The sequence below is a fragment of the Melopsittacus undulatus genome, chromosome 3, assembly GCF_012275295.1.
Source record: "Melopsittacus undulatus isolate bMelUnd1 chromosome 3, bMelUnd1.mat.Z, whole genome shotgun sequence".
Lineage (NCBI taxonomy): Eukaryota > Metazoa > Chordata > Aves > Psittaciformes > Psittaculidae > Melopsittacus > Melopsittacus undulatus.
In genome coordinates this window covers 51,208,299-51,228,954 of record NC_047529.1, presented here as the reverse complement: position 1 = coordinate 51,228,954, position 20,656 = coordinate 51,208,299, and the positions used below count along the sequence as shown (strand labels likewise).

The window sequence follows — 20,656 nt, the reverse complement described above, 5'->3', positions numbered from 1 at the left end:
AACCTCTTAGCAGGACAAAAAGCAGGAGCCACTGCCTTGTGCCAGCAAAATAAATCTACCCAAACTAATAGTTTTGCAGGTGGGGGCTGGGAAAGAATTAACTGCTTCAGTTAAGGAGGACTCAAGGGGAAGGGAGCGGTTGCTTGACTATTTTTCATCTAGACAATTAGGTCTGCTCCTCGGGGCAGTGGGTGTTAGGCCAAAGCTGGAAAGCTTTCCCTAAACTAGCAAAGCACAAAGCTTTCACACAGTGTGTGCTCAGCCCCAAGAACTTCCTGGTAACCCAGGTTATTTGAGGCAGATTGTTGATGAGGATCCAAGAGAGGATTAGAAACTCTTTTAAGCATAAATAGTATTTGCAACTGTGTGAGTTAAGCAAACGGATACAGGGGAAATCAAACCTCATGCTTCAGGGCATAAACTGCTCTCTTATGAGTCAGGATCAACCTTTTTTTCCTCTACGCATAGCATCTCATAATTAGCTAGGTGCTTGCTGTGGTTTTGATTTGCTCTGAAGCATCAGTTACTGGCCGCTGCCAGAGGCGCGGTGCTGGACTAGATAGACCTGTGATGTGTTTCTGTAGGGCAACCCTTTTGTTCCCATATTGGCAAAGCTTTGTGGGAAAGCTTCAGTGATATGTGTCTTCAGCAGCTCCTGGTCTTACCAGACATTGGCCTCTCATTTCCATAAGCACTAAAGTCAGTCTGAATTGCTACAGAAGTAAAAAGGCAAAGTTGCATGAAAGGTTTATTTATCTACCTGGTACAGACAGCATTTATTTACTAAATGCAAAGATATTTTTAGGATCTGCATGGGTCATTTTTGCCAGGAAGAAATTAATTAGTTTCTTCATTCCGTTTCAGCAGCAAAGAAGTCACACAACTTGAAGAAGGTTTTGTATTTTGAAAAATACATATTTCTGTATGTGTATGTATATACACATACACTTATGCATATATATATATAAATATAAGTTGGTCCAATAAAAAGGTTTGAATTACTAGCATTTCCTTACAAATTAAAGGCAGGCAAGGACCAGTAATGCAGGTGACAGAGCATGCACTAACAAAGTCCTCCTTTCCACGCTGCCTCTTTGATGTACCTCATCTTTGCCCTGAAGGAATTTCATTATCCTATGGTGAGCTGGTAATGAAATCTGTACTCGGAATCAAGCCTTCATAGAAAACGATATCTTGACTCTTTGTTCTGTGCAGACTAGCTGTGTGTGGTAGGAATATGTTTCTATTTGTGTGTGATCTGAGTGTACTTTGAATACTGATCTCCAGATAAAAAGGATAGAGATCTAATTTGACAAAATATTAAATGCCTCTATCTTGCTTTATCTAACAAAATTCTGATGCTTATTATCCTGACGAACATTTGGGGCAATACTTGTAGTGTTCAGCATGTGTGAGAACAATCTCTCTGTGGAGAATCGAATGGAGTGTCAAAGACCCTGATTTACAAAGAGTGCAGAGGGCTCTTAAGTACTATTTTTAGAACAATGCCGCAACAGATTTACACACAGAGAAAAACCCCTCCTCTACAGTCACTTAGGAGCAAAGTAGCATTTCACTGCATAATAATGAGGAATTAATTGCTCTTTGTCATCACTTTTTATGCAAATTGCCATAGAACATTTGCCCAATGTGCATTTTACCTTTTAACAAAGAAAGTAGTCATGACAAACTAGACCAAATTCCATAAGCTAAAGACAAGTAGGCTGTACCACACATAAATTGCAGCTAGCAAGTCTATTCCTTCGAGGAACTCTATCAACTTCCCATAAACGTCCATTAAAAAAAAAAAAAAGGAAAAGAAAGGAAAAGAAAAAGGTTTCTTGGCCTATGTGTCTAGTTAAACTAAATAAACTGAATTAACTTCAATTACTAGATGACTGACACTTCTTTTAATGGAATTTGCTTGTCAATCTTCACAGCATTTGTTATTTTTTCCTTTTGCTTGGGATAATCACCAAATATTACCAATTTTAGTCCTTTACCAGCTGCTTTCAAGCTTTTACTCTTACTGTTACTGAATTTCAGACATCGCAGGATGCCAGTTGTTTAAAAATGTTTTGTTGGGCTTATATTTAAAAATAATTTAAAAATATTATCAACCTTGTGTCTCACCTATGTGCTCACAACATTTACATTTAGACTAAACTGATAATTCTTCTGAGAAAAAGAGAATTGCAACAGCTACAGAATAGCATTTCCTTTCACTGTAAAAAAAGGAAATACATAATAAATCACCTTTGTTCTACATGAAGCTTTAATTTTTTAGCCATTCTGCAACAGCCACTGCAAATTTGATGCAAAAATTACCTAGATGGCAAACCAGGTCAAAATGTAGACATCCTAATGGACTGTATTGTGTCAAAGCATTTTCTCCAGAAACATCTCAATATGTTTTCTTTTTCCTGAGAAACACAGGGAGAATATCTCTGCGCAAGGAGTTTCTGTCTCGCATGTGCAATGAATCAATTCCGTGAACTAGTGGGTCTTTTCAATCTCTAGTTTCTACCAACTTCAAACATAATAGCGGGTTCCAACAGAGTCCCTTTTCTATTCACATGCTATTCACAGCAGACCTTTGTAGTTCACAACTTCAAGTTAACATAGCAAAGAGCAGTTTTAAATCACTCCAGTAATCAGGGGTCACAATTACTTGCTGTAGCTACAAAAAAAAAATAATAATCACACACACGCTGCAAGCCAATGCACTCTGCTTTCACCTTTAAGAAAGAAAAATAACAGAGACTTGACCTCTGCCTTAAGTGCTAACACTTCAGCAACACTATCTATTAATCAAAAAACATATGAATGCAGCTTATAAATCCCTCTGCATGGAAAGCACCATCTTCACCCTTACAGACGTATATTTCCTGTTCCAGTCCTTGCCTGAAGTGCAAGAACATCCTGCAGTCTCTTTGAAAAAAGGTAAAAGCAATGGATGTGAGAACTAAATAAATCAAGCAGTTGTTAGTTATATGAGTAGAAACCCAGAAATTTGTTGCAGCCCCAAGTTTTTTGGTTAGCACGAGAGCTAAAAGCAAAACAAACTGCTCTAGCAAAAGCCAAGGCCTTCAGCATAGTAAAAGAAGCACTCCAACCTGCCCTCAGTACTTCACAGTGTCAGAGATTTAGCCTGGAATAAGAACAAAACATTCTAACATGCACTTCAACGCCATCAGAGGCAGTAGAAGCCACTGTGTTGGTACAGTTACTGTGTGCTTCCCAAGTGCCAGTACACCTGCACTTTCCGTGTTCCCCACCTGCTCTCCTGACTGTCCTTCTCTGGCTTCTGTTCAGCCAGGCAACATCCTCAACCTCCATGAGCCTTCTTATGCTCCAGTCAAGTTTCAGCTACATGAAGTAAGGGAGATGTTGCCAGCAGCACAGAGGAAGCCAGGCATGCAGTCAGGTATCCCACTACCACTGCCAGTTCTCAAGAAACTCCTTGTGACTTCCTTCCATCAACAGCAAGGTGTCCTCTGCTGTGGCTGCACAGTCCAGCCTCGAGGGTAAGAAATGTATTTGCACAAAGCCCCAGTTACAGTTATCCATTGAAAGCAGAATCATGGGTGCTAGAAAGTCTGAGCTGTAACCAACTCAGTATCTTTGTGAGTAATAATTACCTCAAGGCTTTTACTCTTAATTAGTGGGTTTGGGTCTAGTCAGACACTGGTGTATGTGCATAAGCTTTCATTGATGTTAAAGACTATGTGGAGCAAAGAGTCCTTAGGAATAGTAAGATCTCCCCATGGAGTAGTGTTAGGGTGTTTTTTCTTACCCATCTTCTGTTCCTTCCCAAAATCATGACTTTAAATTAAACCTCACCAGATCACTGGTGTCTGTGACATGTCACAGGGGAGATCTGGACTGCTCAGAAATATCTCTGTCTTCTTGAATCTCTCCTGCCTGATATTTACTCTCTAGAGCACAAACACTGCTCCGACACATCTGGGTTAACCTCCATGTGCCCTCCTTATTTTCCAGTCCCTCCCTCAGCAGTGCTCAAGAGAAAGGAGCTTTTATTTACCCTTCTTGTGCATCCCTTGATTTGCAAAAGGACCATGTTGCCAACACAGATGCTTTGTCCACACTTCCACATTTTGCTGCAGATATTTTAACTTTTCTGGATAGCTGTAAAGACAGAAGGTTGTAGGAAAAAAAAATTAAAAAAATGACAAGGCTTTTGAGCAAGCTGAGCTAAAACAAGGTTGAGCTTTGTCCACAATTGCCCTCAAACAACTTTTGGAGCTGATTTGCCTGATTCCTAGTGATAGGGGAATATGAAGTGAGGCTTAAATACGTCATTATGGATGTCCTTGCTTTTGCAAGAAGGCTCTGGGATCATCCTGACCTGCAGAATCAGGGAATTTGCAAGATTTGACCTTTAAAACACTAAAAGCATAATATAGTTTTTCATTGTATTTTAAAATACAACTCCAAACACAAATTCTAAAATGTTATTCTGAAATTGTAAATAATAAATATACTAAGTAAAAAAAAAAAAAAAAAGAAAGCAGTAATAGAGATGATGAAGATCTCAGAAGGTGGCACTGATTTAGAGACAAAATGGGCAAGGACAAAGCCTTGTCCTTGCTGGTTATCTCCAGGACTCACTGTGGGCTATATTTGGACTGCCTCTCAAGGCACTGAACTTCAAGAGACCAGAAGGATGACAGGATTGTGTTCGCTTTAGGGCTGACAAATTCTGACCTCCTTTAGAAACAATGAAAAGAATAATCCTGAGGTCATTCATCGTATTTGCCTAGCACAGGTGTTGCAATTACTTTTTCCATATTACTATGTCAAACTGAAGTCTGGCAATCTCATCTAGCAGGTGATCTGAGAAGTTTATTCCCTTTTTTTTGAAGAAGATGAACACTGGGGAAGACCCTACCTTTTGACTTAGTAACCACAAAGCATATTTTGGACATAAGACATAAACCTTAATGATTCCTGACCCTTGACTTCTTGGTATACAATGTCAACAGCTCTTTATATTCCTTTTCTATTATGTTATCTGCATCTATTTTTTTAAAGGTCAGTGCCAGCCATTTTTTCCTGCCTTGCCTCCTGACACTATAATTTTAGTCCTTGCAACAACACTTTGTTAATATTTCTATATATTTCACATATTACATCTCACCAGCTCCTCAAAATACCATGCTGGAGATCTGATGCTCTGTGCGTGGCAAATGTTCCTTTGTGGAGCTTTTGATGTGATGTCAAGCCATGCTGAGGAGACATTACATCGCGGATCTTTGATACCACACACCATGACAGTGTCTTCTTCGCAGCCGTCACAGTCACTGACTCAGGGTGTGCTGTTCATACTGTCAGTGCTCCTGGAAACGCAATGTACCTGGGGTGTGTTAGAATCTGGTTGTGAAAAGACATACGGTGCCTGTGGTATAATCAGTAATCAACTGTGAATTTCTTAATCACTGTAAAGAAAATGATGCAATTTCATTAATTCTACCTGCACAACCCAGGAGAATATGTGCATAATTATTGATAATGACGTAGGTCTGTGCACAGGACTGGGGTTGCTTATCCAGGGAAGCTGATCTTTTTCACCCAAATTTTGCAGAGGAAAATGTACTTCATAAGAAAATGACAATTGCCTCAATTAAAACCTGAAAGATTTGTTCTTATTTTTCCTTTTTCACTTCTCCATTACCATTGTAAAAATCAAGTCGTATAAGATCTGCTAACATGTCACTCATTCATACAGTCTTCCGAGTCAGAGCGGTTGAAGCTGATACGGCAACAAAAGTTGTTCTGTATAGTACTTTCATCTCTTCCCTTAGCACTTTAAATTGGGAATTACCTATCCCCAGGAAAAAGCAATTCGTTTTTATAAATACGTGACTGAAATACCTTGCAATACACAGAGCTCTCCAACAAGTGGCACTATTAAGACTATTCAAGTAACGAGATTGATATGCAAATGAGGTCTCAGAAAGGGATGTTGGGACATGTTTTACAATATTGGATTCCATTTAAAATCTTTTAAATTTACATATGAAGTATGATTGAAATAGATATTCATAATGCAGATACTCTGGAAAGTTTTGTGTTATCCATAAAGAAAACACTGAAAAGTAGGTCAAGTGCCATAAGCTCAACCAGGCAGTTCTCTCAAAAGCGGTGAAGTCACGGTGGTGCAGAGAAACCGCCTAATTAAGACATTAGTAAAGGTAATGTGTAGCCAGGAAATCTGCCCACGGAGTCGAGCTCAAACCAGCTGTTGCATGTGCGGGTCTCAGCTTTCCTCAAGGGTAGCACTGCAGCATTCGCAACAAGTTATCCCTGAAGTATTAATAGGATAACTTCTAAATCATACCTATTCACATTTTTTCTATCTCATTTTGTTGTTGTTGCTTGACAAAGTTTGGCTGTACTTCAAGAAAAACGGTCCAGAAATAGTTACTTTTACACAAGATTTGAGGTGTGGTGACAGATGATTGCAATAGACAGGATCAGCCCGGATTTGTTGCTGGAATATAAGCAGTTTGGGAATGAACTGGGAAGCAAATGAGTTAAAATGTAAGACACATGATATAAAAATAGCATTTTTAAAGAGTAGGTTTCATTCTGTTAGTGTAATATTCCTCCTCCCTTTGAAAATCAACTCTTGTTGTTTTTTTCCCCGGTTTTCCAGTATTATATAAAGAGAGATCGAGAGAGACCATAATAAAATCACAATCTGAATTATACAGAAGAATCAGGATCCTGTCTTCCCTTATGACCTGGTCAGAAAATTATTGATAGTATTTGACTTCCAGAAGCTGCACAGAGGTGTTGGGTGAGTTTTCACAAAGCCTGTGTGCCCAGTCCCTCCTTGGATTTAGCTTCTTTCCATCTGTGCTAATCTCAGTCCAGCACAAGCAGGATCTGGTTCACACTAAAGTCACTGTGAATTTTATCACAGGGTAAACAGAATAATAATAATATCTGAAATAGATGTTTTTACTTTATGCTTCCTTTAAGCCAAATAGTAACATTCATTTTAAAATGTCGGCCAGTGAGATAAATGGCAATTATTGTGCCTTTCAGAAACATGTGCTACGGGCAGAGGCGTACCCAGAGTGCTTTGTTGAGTTTTCTATTTGGCTGGCTTTGATTACCTGAAGCGGTATCTCCCACACTGTGTTGTAAATAACAGAATATGTGCACTTTGAATGCCGTGGTATAATGGGCACGTAGTGTGCTAACTAAAGCATTATAAATGCTGCAAGGCTTATTTTTATCTCTCCGTCCTTCTCAATATAGTATTTTTATCTCTCACGCCAATACAAAATTATTTTTGTGTCTATAGGAAAAACAAGGCAATGAGGAGACTCAGTTTGCTAGCATTTAAACACATGACAAGTCCCCTTACACACTGTGGGACTTTGCACATGCTTAGCACCATATATGTCTGCAGAGCCAGAACCTAAATGGCACTGGTGAGCAAGGCTTTATATGAACATTGCTTGGAGAGGGAAAGTGAAGTTTATGTGTCAGATTCTCCAGTGGGGTGCTGTTCTGCAGCCATGTGTAGCTAGGAAAAGTAAAAGGGGTAAATGCTACTGAACTAAAGAGCTTTTCGCTTTGCACAAGACACCTGTGCAAAATGCAAGCCAGGGCTTTCAAAAAGTGACAATACATTTGATGCCACACACAGTTGATTTTGTGTTGGCATGCAGGATTTGCATAGTTTTCCGTAGTCTAGTAGGCTTTGAAAACACAGCCCGGTGGAGCTGCTGCAATTTCAGGGGAAGACCTCAGTGAAATAACTTCACAGAAACTGCTCCTCTCTAAAAGGTATGTAAAATAGTATGTATCACCTGTCTGCAGTGAAAGGGGGAAACGGAGTATGAAAACGTACACTAAAGACTGACATAAACACAGAAAAAATAACAAACATGCACATGTTGATGACTGAATGCACACTTGTTAGCAGTAGGTCACCATCATTCTTTATTGACATTTACTGCAACCGCAATTCTTTTCTCAAGACCACTGACCCAGGAAAATGTAACCCCCTTAGCTATCCAACACCCTTTAATTAGATGTCTCCAGAGACAATCTCACAACCCATATTGTGAATCATGTATTTTCTAAATTTCCTTTTTCTCAACCATCCCGCATGTTTTTCTATCCTAGCCCAACTTGAGCAACTCAGGCTTGTAGAATACAATTTATTAATGTACTAGTTCCCCCCCATTGCATTTCATGTCTCATGGCATTTGGGTCTTGCTCGGAAGCCCAGCTTTCTACTTGGCAAAAGGCACCACGGCGCCAGGCCTCTGGGTGGGAAAGGGCTGGTGAATGAGCACCTTTCACTTTTTGGGATGAGGCACAGCATGGCCCACCCTCTGGCGCTGGGAATGCTTGATGGGATTTTGTTTTTGTTTTCAGCCTCCGGAGCGCTTATCTATTCCTGTGACGTTCGGCAGGGCTGACTCATGACTGCTGGACGCTTGCGGTCAGCATTGTAAGTAGGATGAGGTTTCTCTTTGGGGCGGAGCGCATAAAGTATCACCACGACCATCAACACCCAGGCTGTGCCGGCAGCGAGGTGTGATAGGGTAGGCATTTTTCACCATGCCCTTCACCCTCTTGTTCACGGCCAAGCCTGGCAGGGGTGCCGGGTCCTAGCCTTTACCCGGGGAGGTGCCCACCGCCACACTACACCCCGCCACCCCCATGGCCGCGGCCACAGCGGCGAGCCGGGCAGGGTCTTGCCACGGAGCCTCCTCGGGACGCCCCCACCGCCATGTCACCGCCTCAGCGACCCTTTTCGGCGGAACTACGACTCCCAGAGCCCCCCGCGGCCGTCGGCACGAACTCCATCGCGGGGTCCGACGCCACGAACATACACACAGCTCACACTGCGTCCCGTCCCCCCCACCGGGACAGCAGGAGGCAGTGACCGCTCCGCGCATGCGCCTCCCGTCCGTTCCACACCTCCTTCCCCCCAGCCTCGGCCGGAGGGGCGGGACGAGTGGAAGGCGAGCGGCGCCGCTATTGGCGGAGCGGCCGTACGCCGCTTTCTGTGCGTAGCGTCCGAGTCCGCTGAGGGAGCGGGCGCTGCGCTGTTGGCGTAGCGCTGTTGTGAATGGAGCGGGCGGCGGGGCGGGGAGGATGATGTCAGCCTGCGAATGTCAACAATGTAGCGATTGAGGGGCGGCGGCGGGCGGCAGAGCCGGGCAGCAGCGGCCGCGGCAGCAGCAGCAGCGCCGCCTCCCCACCCCTCCTCCTCCGCCGGGCTGCCGCCGCCGCCGGCCCCGGTGCCGCTCCGGCAGCGACACAACCGCCGCGGTGCCGCTTCCCCCCCCTCCCCCGACTCCCTCCCTCCCACCCTCCCTCCCTCTGCTGCGGCTTTCTCTCCTCCTCCGGCCCCCCTGCCAGCCCTCTCCCTCCCTCCCTTCCCCCTTTATTTTTCTCCGCAAGACTTTGGCTCTGGAAGCAGCTGGTTCAAAGCAATCGCCATGTGATGAGCGTCTGGGTCGGGATTTTTTTCTCTTTCATTTGGGGGGGGGGAGGGTGCAGGTTTCTGACCGCAGAGAAATACTAATAAGAATTTCCGAAACAACAGCAGCAGCAGCAACAAGAGCAAACCCCCCCCTCCCCAAACCTCCTCAGCCGTAACAGCCTTTTACCCCCACAACCCGGGCCCGCTCCACCCCGCCTCACGATCCCCCCCCCCTTTTTCCCTTCCCAAGGCTGCAGCGAGAGGGGCGACCCCCGAAAGTTGCGCGGAGGCGAGGTGAGTGCGCCTGTTCCGCGGCTCGGCAGCCCCGCCGGGGAAGGGAAGGTGGAGGGGAGGGGGGGCGAAGTTTTGGGGGAGGCTGGTAGGGAGTGTGGGGGGGCAGCGTGGCTTTCCTCCTCCTCCCCGAGCAGCTGTTAGGCGGGGGGCTGCACCCAGCCCCGAGGCAGCCGCGGGCTCTGCCGGAGGAGCTCTTGCTGCTTATTCCTTCAAGTGGGAAACGCACGCGTTGCGTAACGGCGAGTGCACGGCAGGCGCCCAGCGCGCGTGTGTCCGCGTATGCTCCGCGCCCCCGGGCGGGCCAGGCCGGGAGCCCCGGGGCAGCCCCTCCGCTCAAGGGCCGTCCCGCCACCGCTGCCGCCTTCCTCCGGCCCCGCCGCCACCTGCAGCGGCTCGGGGCAGGCGGCCACCGCGCCGCGTTCCACCCCCGAACGTGCACCGTGTTTGTGTGTGTGTGTGCCCCCCACCCGCTGTGTGTCCCCCCCAGCCCGGATTTTATGGGTTCGGAGCGAGATGCGAACTCCGATAACAGTTTCTTGGATCATTAAAACGTAGCGTGTAGGCAAGGCAGCGCGCCGCGAAGGCGCTGGCTGTCATGAAAGACGCTAAGTGTGAAATCGTGCCTCTCCTTTTGTGGAGCGGGCTATTTTTGTAATGCGGCGGGCTGTCTTGCTTTAAACGCTTCGGTTACCGTGAGATCGTTGTGCCCTGCTCGCTGGAGCCCCGGCAGCTTCGGAGTAAACCCCGGGTTTCATTCTTTATTGACAAACGCAAGGCAGAGATGTCCTCTTATTAGAAATATTCTCTGGGCTGTTGGAGAAAGATTGGGAAATTAAAGTGTTGCTCTTTGCTCTAGTTGAAGCCGTGTCTGTGTTTTCGCGATGAAAGACCATTTTTAAAGACTTTGGAACTGTCGCTGAACTTGTGCATATTTTAATTTGGTGTTGTGGGGCTCGAGCTAGAGACAAGTCGATGTTTTTCAGCCAGCGAATTGTCTGAGATTGTGCTGTAGATGGTGGAATGCTCTGCAGCTTGAAGAGGGTGGTGGTGCTTAGGTAAATTGACTTCTTCAGGTATGTAAATACTGAAATTTGAGATAATTGTATTTGATGAGATGAATGGAATAAAGCGATAAGGTTGTGTTGTTAGGCTGTTGTCTATGGGGCTGTTGTAGCAACAGCCTCGCACCAGCCTTATACCAGCGTTCTAGGTGCCTTTACATCTGACAGATAGAAATAAGATTCCACTTCAGATGTGGGCGCGTTCTTTTAAAAGCCTGTGTTGCCTTTTGTATCTGCCCGCCCGCCCCCCCGTCACCGGGATCTGGGCGCTTGTGCAGCAAAATGGTTCGGCGTCGTACTTCCCTGCGGTGTGTCGAACCTGTGCTTTCAGCATCGTTTCTCACATTTGACCCTCTAGCTTCAAAGGCTGTTCTGAAGGTCTCAGCAAGGAATGGAGGGAAGCCGTGACTAATTGGAAAAGTAGAGGATTGGAAAAGCAGGAACATGGGTCTAGTTTTCCTGCTAGTTGGCTCTCTGAGCACTGGATGAGCCGTTCAAACAGATGTACGCCAGTGCACTGTGCTGTCAAGCACAAGGCAAGAAAGGTCCCTAATGGTTTTAGAGATTGTCAGGATATTTAAGAGATCTTTTACAGAAATGCTCTGCAGAAGCAGAATGTGCATTGCTGGGCAACTCTTCTGTGTAATTTGCAGGTTAAACAATTGACATTTCTGAAAACTTTTACAATTGCAAAGGCTGGATGGGAAAGCTGCACACAGCAGATACACAATTGATGCACGTGCTGATGGATCCCAACTGGTTAATCATCAGCAATTGTTTATGCTCAGGTATCCTACGCAGGGAAACAGTGCTAGGACAGGTATTTCTAGTCCTTTTCTGACCCTGAGGCGCATCTGGAATATCTGTTGGTATTAATGTCATGCACGCTGGCAGGATGCGCTGCTGATGTAGGTGGGACCTCTTCCTCGCCTTCCTTCTTTGCTTTCTATCGTTCATTTTGCAGCAAAAAAAAAAAAAAACATCAGCTGTTTGCTCTTCTGTGCTGAGCGTGAAGGAAAGTTAAGAGATGGCACTCGAGTTGCCAGCTGAGAACAATGGTCCAAATCTCAATGAGCAGGCAGTGGTATAGATGTGATGCCTCTAATATGAGGAGACTCTGATAAATCTTTGACATTGTAGAAGCCCTCAGAGGCTCGTTGAAATGAATGAGTTTAATAAAATTTCCATACTGTACAGCAGTCTCGCGTATCTCTTTCTGCATGTGCATAATTAACAACAAAGAGAGCTGAGAATAAAACCCTCCTTGCGTGATGTATAGCGTGGAATATGTAACAGAAGTTGCTTGCCCTTCCTTATTTTAAAAGTTTCATTGCTTGATTTTCTGTTCTGATGTGCAGTAGCTATTTTTTCTTAATAGGCTGTGCTATGATTGCTGATTAGTCATTTTCCTCAATTTTTTCTCTAAAAATACCACCAGCCATTAAAAAAAATCAATTGCATTTTTTATTTTTTCATTAAATCAAAAATAATAATAAAAAAAGATGTTTTCTTATTGTGTGCCTGTGACATTCTTTTTGGGTAGGACTTCACATATGCACAGATACAGAGGAGACCTCTTAGAGTGTAGCTAAAAGACATTTATGGCACTAAGCAGAAAAATGAGATGTGTAACATCAATATATGCAAAGTAATCATTTCAGTAGTAATGACATTTTTATGTAATAAACTGTTGGTGTAAATTGAATAGCATTTTCTGTGTGATGTGAACAGTCTTTTGTGATTTTAATTTAGGTAGTATGAACATGGTTTATATATTCAAATCAAAATGTGCGTGCCTTTTTAATCAAAGGAATGTTCTCTGAATGGCTTTGTCGTTTACAAGTTGCATGAACATACCTGTAGTGTTTAGCAGATCCTGACTTACATTTGCAGGCATGCACGCTTCTGTCTTTCACCTCTGGGTCTGAATTTTCAGCTCAGCTCATTTTGGGTATGACGGTCTTATATTACTGGTTTCTGAGTTAAACTCTTTGGGGAAATACACCAATCATTCCATTAATGTGTGGAAGAAAATTAGGATTTAAACTTACAGCTTTCATAAAATCAGAGTTAGTCTTGCTGCTTCCAGTGTTTCTCCTGACTACAGGCATTTGAAGAGAATGTGGAAGAAAGTCTTTCTGGTATTTCAGTTCTTTACTGATATTTGAGTAGGTGCTTAAATGATTTTGCTGTAGTAGCTGAGTGGGGAGTAGTTTTCTACCCCCAGTAAACTCCCTGAGGTCTTCCAGAACAGTGCTCAAACTGCTTATTCAGATTTTTGCAGTAAATGGTCATCCTTACTTTAAGTTCAGTCAAAAGATATTAACCTTGGCAGCTGCCTGAATATTACGCATCCATTTGGCACTTGTATCAAGAAGATGTAAAATGCATGAATATAGCCAGCTGAGTTGCAATGTGTTCATTTTGCTTTTTAGCTAGGCAGGAACATTTTTGTGTAGTGGTTTGAAAAGAGCACTGGTTACTGTGTTACTCTTTGACTGTGAATTACAATTTTAGAGCAGGCCAGCAGTGGAATGTATACAAATCCCTCCCTGGCTGTGATGGACTTGAGGCCCCTGACTTACTAGAACTAATGGTATTGATTGAAGAGCAACCTTATGTTCAGAACAGGTAAATAAAAAGGAATGGGGGAATATGTTTGGGAGAACCTTTATGTTGAAAGTTTACGTGTACGTTAGTCACTTTGATCTATCAAAAAATAGGGCTCGAAAACTCCTCTGGTTGATTGTATTGATCTTTATGCAGAAAGAGCCACAGCAACAACCTGAAGAACACCAGCTGTGCGACAGTGGCATCTCAGCGGATCTATAGAAGTGTCCCTTTTTAGTGTGAAACAGGTTGCTTCCAAAGGCTCCTGATGTTGCAGGGGCTGAACTGCAGCTCTTGGGTGGTTGAGGGGGCTGCCAGGTGTGCAGCCTCTTCATGTATAACCCCTCACCTCTTCCTGATGTATTCTGCCTTTGCTCCCCCTTGGCTGTTTACACCTAATCATACAGACCTGCCCTCAAAGCACACTGGGACACTTTCGGTCGTCTCAGAGAAGAGAAGCAGGAGGAGGTGGTGGTGGTGGTCAAGAAGCAGTGAGACCTGAGGTACGCTGTTTTCTTCTTTTTAATGTGAAATGTGACCTGAAAGGGTTGGATCCTCCCAGATTTATTCCGGAGACCTATAATTTGTATACAACTTTCTCTGCTTTTGTATCAACTGAACAGATGCTTGAAAAGCTGTTAGGAATTAAAACCCTGGGAATTTCCAGTTTACCCCTAGTGGGAGTTTAAATGGAAGCTGGGAGCTTATTTATTTATTTATTTATTTATTTATTTATTTATTTTTATTGTTCCCAAGCTTTGAAAACACTCATCTGGGCTGGGATGGGTAAATGGGTTTTGGTGCATAGGTTCAAAAGGAGTCTCCCCACTAAGAAAAACAGGGACTGTTTATTGCTTGTCACCGTGCAGGGCTTCTGGGCTCTAAAGCAGCAATTTTGTTTTTTGAAAAGGGGAAAAGCAGTTATGTCTGTTCAAATAAACAAAATGACCCCTGAGACTTAATCATAGGTACTATTATAGCTGACATGCACAGAGGTTTTCTCTTTTCATTATTAGCGATCACTTTAAAACCTAAACCCGAACTAGGAAAACAGGAACTGTAGGTGTGGAGGTGTTGCTTTACCCCAATTTGCATGCAGCCTGTTTTTTATTTAGTGGGTAGGTGTGTTCAGTGTATGTGAGAGCAATTGAACATGTCAGCAGTTTCCTACAAGCTGCTCTTGCTGACTCACGTGTCTGGTGCAGCTTGGAGCTACCCATGCTATAAACTATCCACAATAGGAGGTGCAGGCAGAGAGATCATCAGTGCCGAGCTGTTGTTCAAAGGTTATTTTCAGTTCTCCGGTCACTGCTTTGCTGTGGTTTTCTTCCCCAGTAATATCAAAATACACTGTCATTTTGCCAGGCTGCTGTTCTGCTAGGTGCAGAGTGCAAAGTAGAAATTCATTGCGCCGCTGCGGAGTTTGTTCTTGAAGTGCATCTAGATGCTATGGGTATTCAGCAGGAATAAACCTCTGGGGCTTAGTTTGTTTCTTGCTTTCTTTTTTTGTGAATCGGATGTTACAAAAAAAAGAATTCCCCATATCACTGTTCCCAATTTGGGTATGCCATGTCCAGTGTGAATTGTATCTTTCCTCGATGAGTGCTAGCTGTATAGTCTTCTACCCTCCACCCCTTTTTATGGCAGAAATCTTTAAAGCGAGCAAGGCATTCCAATTAACAACCTAGTTTTAGCTGTCTTTAATTCTCAGAATTTTGCCGTTTCTTTGGTCTGTTTTTTATCTCCGGTGTGGCAATATTGCTGGCCATTAGCGTGAAAGGATGTCTTCATTTGCATGAAGATGAAAACTTGCACTGTTGTACAACTGCTTCTTTATTTACAGATTCTGTTCTGATTACGCATAAGGATCCTGAAACAATATATTCTGCTGACTGATGATTTTTAACTATCTTCTTATGGTTTGTTTGTTTTCTTCCCTCCTTTGTTTTTACTTTCTTAGTTGATCACAAAAGCCTTTGCAGAAGCGGTGTGAATTATCCATCTGCAGTTCTGGGTTTATTGTCACAGAGTTTAGATTTGAAGTTGCCTTTTATGTCTTTTTCTTCTTTTTTGTGAAATGGAGCGAAAAATAAGCAATCTCTAAAAGCGTGATAAACAAAATCAGCTGGTATAAACCTGGCTTTAAGAACAGTAAGGTGAGTTCTTGTCACTTGTTTTGGTTTTAGTCAGCTACTTCTACCAGTAATGAATAGAAAACCACATTGATATCTTTGTAACACATGAACAAAATGGGTGTTCTTGGTTTCCGCCAATACAAATGACTCATCAGTATCAGTAGGGTTTCTACTTCTAATAATAAAAACTGTGAAAGACCTTTAAAACATGTGGGTTTGGCCCCTACTCTTAGTGAAAGGTTGGAAAATATTACTTTGAGCTTTTTATTTAAAAAAAAAGTACACAGCAAAATTTATGAAAGCTTTTAGTGATTTACTGTGCAACAGTGAAAGATCTCATACCCTCCAAGAAGCCCTAATTGTACCACTGCTGGTGGTGCTAAAATCTTACCCTTTGCTGTCTCCTCAGGGTTTGGTGTTTCACTGCAGTGAGTATTGCTGATGTTCCGTTTTCAATGTATAAGGTGCGCATCTGGAAAGTATAACCTATTTATGGCGAGTGGGGGAAGACTTGGCACACTACCTCATCTTGCTGAGCTGCTGTTCTTCCACTTTGTTAAAGAGAGGACAGTAAGATTGCTGAGTGACCTGTATTGCTGTCTGAGTTTGGGTCATAGGATACAGAAAGGAAAGTAAACAGAAAATAGGAGTTGGAGAATAAATGACAGCTGCAGGATGTGTCTGTCAGTACCTAGGAGGAAATGCAAGTACTGAAAGTGATACGGACAAAAACACACATCAGAAAGTGATCTATTAAACTCTTCTCTTTCTCTCACTTTTTTTTTAAAGTAAGAGATTTCAAATACGCTGTCATTCTTTTAGCTGTTTATCTATGCAGCTGAATGTAAAGACTCTGTGTTCATTGCCCTGTGTTCAGTGCAGTGAAGCAACCCCTAGCACATACCATGCTTTTTTAAAACCGTACTTTATAGAACGTGAGGTTACTTTGTTTTCATATAAGCAAGGCATGCCCTTCTATATCAAATAGGAGTATATCAAATTTTAATTCTTTTGTGTGAGGTATTTCACTTTTAATAGTAGTCCAATCAGTGTCTCCTGATCTGCTTCATTAATATATAGTGTTGCTGCCTGCTTCCAAGTTGCCTGTGTTAAAAGATTTAAAGACTATAAATGAGGCAAAGATAGCCTTTTCTTCCCTGTTAAGACTGAAAATTCCAACATTTATGAAACCTCTGTGTTTACTTTCTCTGTTGTTGCAATATTTATACTGATAAGCTATTCCTTATGAGGATGTGATTGTTCTTTGCTTATTACTCTATTTTAAAAGCAGAGTGCTTTTTACAAAATCTACTCTGGGGCAGATTGTCAGTAAATCTAGAGATATCCTAGCTCCCTCTCTGTCAGCGGGCATCTTTTACCACTAAATATTTAAATATATTTATGTAGTTAATTTGGACTGTGCTGAAATACTGTGGATGTGTTGTTAATTTCTTGTATAACCAGACTGTGATGGAGAATCTTTGTCTTGTAGCTTCTTACTGGGAGAGGCGCACTAAAAATAGAGGCGTAGAAGCCTGTGGAGATATAACTTTGAAACGTGAAAATCCAGTTGTTTGTTACATGGCAACAATAAGAGAGATTTTACTATTTTCAGATCTGTGTAGCAGTAAAAGGCCAATTTCCAACTTAAGGGATTCATTTATGGACAGTTCTTACTGAAGCTCACAAATAATAATCAGCATGGACTGCAAGATAGGATGTCAGTGGTTATTCAGAGTTCAAGAGGACACAGGTTCAGTGCTCTGAATTCAGCTTGTCTTCAGAAGATAATTGCTATTGGAAGTGTTCTGAGGTTGGGTCATGATGAATGAATAACACATCTAAATCTCATCCATGTTGTGAGCTCTGCTGACTTGGAAATGGGACTTGTTGTCCGAAGTTACCAAGGGCTGGACCTGTGAAGAACAATGGACACTGTTGCTACTGAATTTTGAGCTTGTGATTCATTCAGCTCTGCATCATTTCCTCTCCTTGCCTCGTACTTGCCATGGCACCTGTGTCATCTCACAGTGGGCCAGTCCTGAGAGCTGAATTGGCAGCAGATTATTCATTGTGTGCACAGGTTTAGTTTTCTGCTGGTTGAGTTTACTGCGGGGTCTGGCAAGAACCTGGGTAATGAATCAAATTAAACTGGAACTTGTTTAAAGACCTAGACCTGGCCATGGGGCACATAGCCCCTAAGGGGCAAATGATCATCACCGCATCATTCCCCATCTCCTGAAGGTGACTCTTGTTTTGCTTTTGCAGTGGGGTGGTACTGCTAAAACTCAAATCAACTTGTGCCTAGCCTAACCTACAGCTTGGTCATAAGAGATTGCTGCCAGGGAATGAGAGGTTCGGGCCCTTTAATTTTTGCTTGGGCTTGTGACAGACAATTGAAAGAAACGTTAGAGGAAAACAGAACTCAATCAAGCAAGTCTTCTACATTAGCAAAATGCAAAAGTGCTCTCTTTTGCAAACATTTAAATAACTATGTTATTCCGACTTCATTCTGGTTGCTCCTGGCCTGATGTGACCTGGTGTGTCACCTGTCTCCCAGCTGTGATGAGCTCTTGTGTATTTAGATGTTTAAACCTAAGTTACAGCTGAGATGAACTGATTATGGAGAGTTTTTTTGAGACAGGCAGCTGTGATCCTAGACCCTCAGGTTTTCCTTCCAGTCTTCTATCACTCTGGGGATGATGGCAAGCATGTGCACTTAGAGCTGTTGAGTAATGAGTTCAGTGCGTTTCAGAGCAGCTTGCCTTTGCTTAGGTGAAGGATGGAGTCTAGCCTATTGTAACTAGAGGGGCTGGTGCTGGGTGAACCCAGGAGGTCCTGCTTGGCTGTATGTGTGTTGGACTTTGGTGAGCTGATTCAGTTGTCCAACCTAGCACACGTCAATCTACCGTTTTCTTAGCCCTGGCTAATTTTCTAGACAATCGGATGAGTAAGACCAGGGGTCTGAAGAGTAGCAGGGCTAAGGCAGGTTATTTGGGGGAGCACTGGGGACACAGAGCCTTTGCAAAGGGGCAGACACACATCACTTTGAGCAGTCATGCATAGCTTCACCCTTTGTGGCTGCTGGAACCAGTTGGCTATTGTTTGGAAGGAGGGATAGCACTGCCACCATTCTCCTGTGTTCCTGAGTAGTACAGCTGGTGATTTTACGCAAAGCTGAGTGCTGGCCATGTATATTGGGCAAACTTTTGGCCAAAATTTGACTAGCAGAAATCAGAGCGTCTGCAGGTTTTTCATTAGTACCTGTTCTCAAGCTGAGAAACCTAAATTCTGCTTGACATCAACTTCAGGTATCTGCTGTGCCTGAGGTACTTCTGTGTGTTGAACCCGTAACATGCCAAATGCTTCTGACTCTACTCAGCGATTTAACTGCATTTCCAATCCCCTAATTTATTCCTGTAGCTGTTATTAAATGTGTACTGAGGGGAGCTGTGGTGCAGAATTCTTTTTGCAGAAATCCAGATTAAGTGTTGGTGTGAAGTAATGGTGAGGCATGTCAGCCCAGTGTAAAACTCATGGTAAATTGTAAAATCATTGCATAGTTTGTTGTAGCTGGAAGTTCATGGGCAGTGCAAGTGTAAGCACTCTGCGAGGAAATTTTTTGTTGGTCTTTTCCCCCTTCTTGTTCCTCTTTGTTTGCCTTATTATTAGACTAAAAGTAGAGCCAGTGATTCATTCAGTGATCTGTTTCTTGGACAGTTAGTCATCTGCCAATTTGTGTTAACTTTCCACTTTGTTCAGAAAGTGAGTAATGCTTAATGCAGTAACCACCAAATTCCAAACTTAAAAAGCTGTGAGCATCATTCAAGTCATCTCCAAACTTTCTCTTCAAAATTTTTACCATTCCGTAAGATCAAAGCAAGAAAGGTCTGGCATGTACAGCTACAGTCCAGCAGCTTTGTCTAGCCCCAGTTATTAAAGCAAAACACAAGGTTGCAAATGTAATGTGCAAGTTGTTGTACACCAACCTGTGTATTACTCAATCAGTGTAATGCTTGTTTTTCTTTTCAACTCCTACTTTCAGCAGATAAATATTGCCTCCTTATTTCCCTCCCTCCCTTCTTCCCTAGGCTGCCATGACTTTGTTAATTTATATTGTTCCCTACCTCTACAAACTATGATGCTATCAAGACTAGTATCATGAAAATAGCTTGCAGGGAAAGCTGGAATTGGCATTAGTGGCCTGCTGCAAATACTTCTGGTGCTTTTCACAATTCTTTTTGTTGGACAAAAATAAATGATTGTGTTGTTGAAGTTTTATCTGTAACAGAACTTGAAGCTATAAAGCCTTCCTATAGCAATTGGGTAGATATTTTGATCTCAAAGTGATGCCAGTCATTTCTGAAGATGAACACAGTACTTGTTTGAATCACTTGAGAATTTTTTAAGTACTTTTTTCTTTCTTATGGAAACTGGAGTAGCATAGAGAGTGAGGAGGTCAGTAATGTCACGGAAGAACTTTACAGGACCAAAGTCTTTACAGTCTGCTCTAACATAACATGAAAGGGCTGACTGCTGTGCTCAGCAGCAAAGGAATTCAAAGTGCAGGAAAGACTTGAGTGCTGTGGGGAGGGTGTGTGTGCACAGGGGGTAGGGTGAGGTGGTAAACATGGGTACCAAAAGGTGTTTCTGCTTGGTCTGATGCTTTCCTTCTTCCACAGGCGCCCATCATCTTCTCCTACACCTTCAGTCTGTCCCTTGCAGTTGAAGTCATTGTCCCTGTGTGTGATTATCCTGTGGTGCAGATTGTTTTAGAGTGTCCTCAGTGCCACAGTTCTGTAAACAAGCAATACAAAAGCCAGTGGATGGGAAATAATACCCTTTGGCTGTACAGTCTGCAGGCAGCCCATGGTCACCTCCGGCTGCCCTGTAACAGGGTCATAGCAGAACTGTTGTGCTCTGCTGCTGTCAGAATAGACAATATGATTTGGTCTTGAGGAAAATGTAGGGGAAGATGAGTTTCCCCATTCCTAGGATCTAATTCCAGTCTGTGTCCTGGTAGCCATGTTCCAGTGTCAAGAATTGCGTCTTCTGAAAGGTTTTTCCTTGCAGTCTGA

At 43.1% G+C, this 20,656-nt stretch overlaps 1 protein-coding gene across 1 annotated transcript in view; it reads left to right on the top strand.

Annotated features, from left to right (window-relative positions):
- Positions 1–9,719: 9,719 nt before the first annotated feature.
- The window catches only part of BACH2 (BTB domain and CNC homolog 2), a 185,356-nt gene continuing 174,419 nt past the window's right edge, over positions 9,720–20,656 (top strand). Inside the window, exon 1 of the mRNA XM_034061062.1 lies at positions 9,720–9,772. The gene's annotated coding sequence lies outside the window, so the exon portion shown is untranslated. The remainder of the gene's footprint in view (positions 9,773–20,656) is intronic.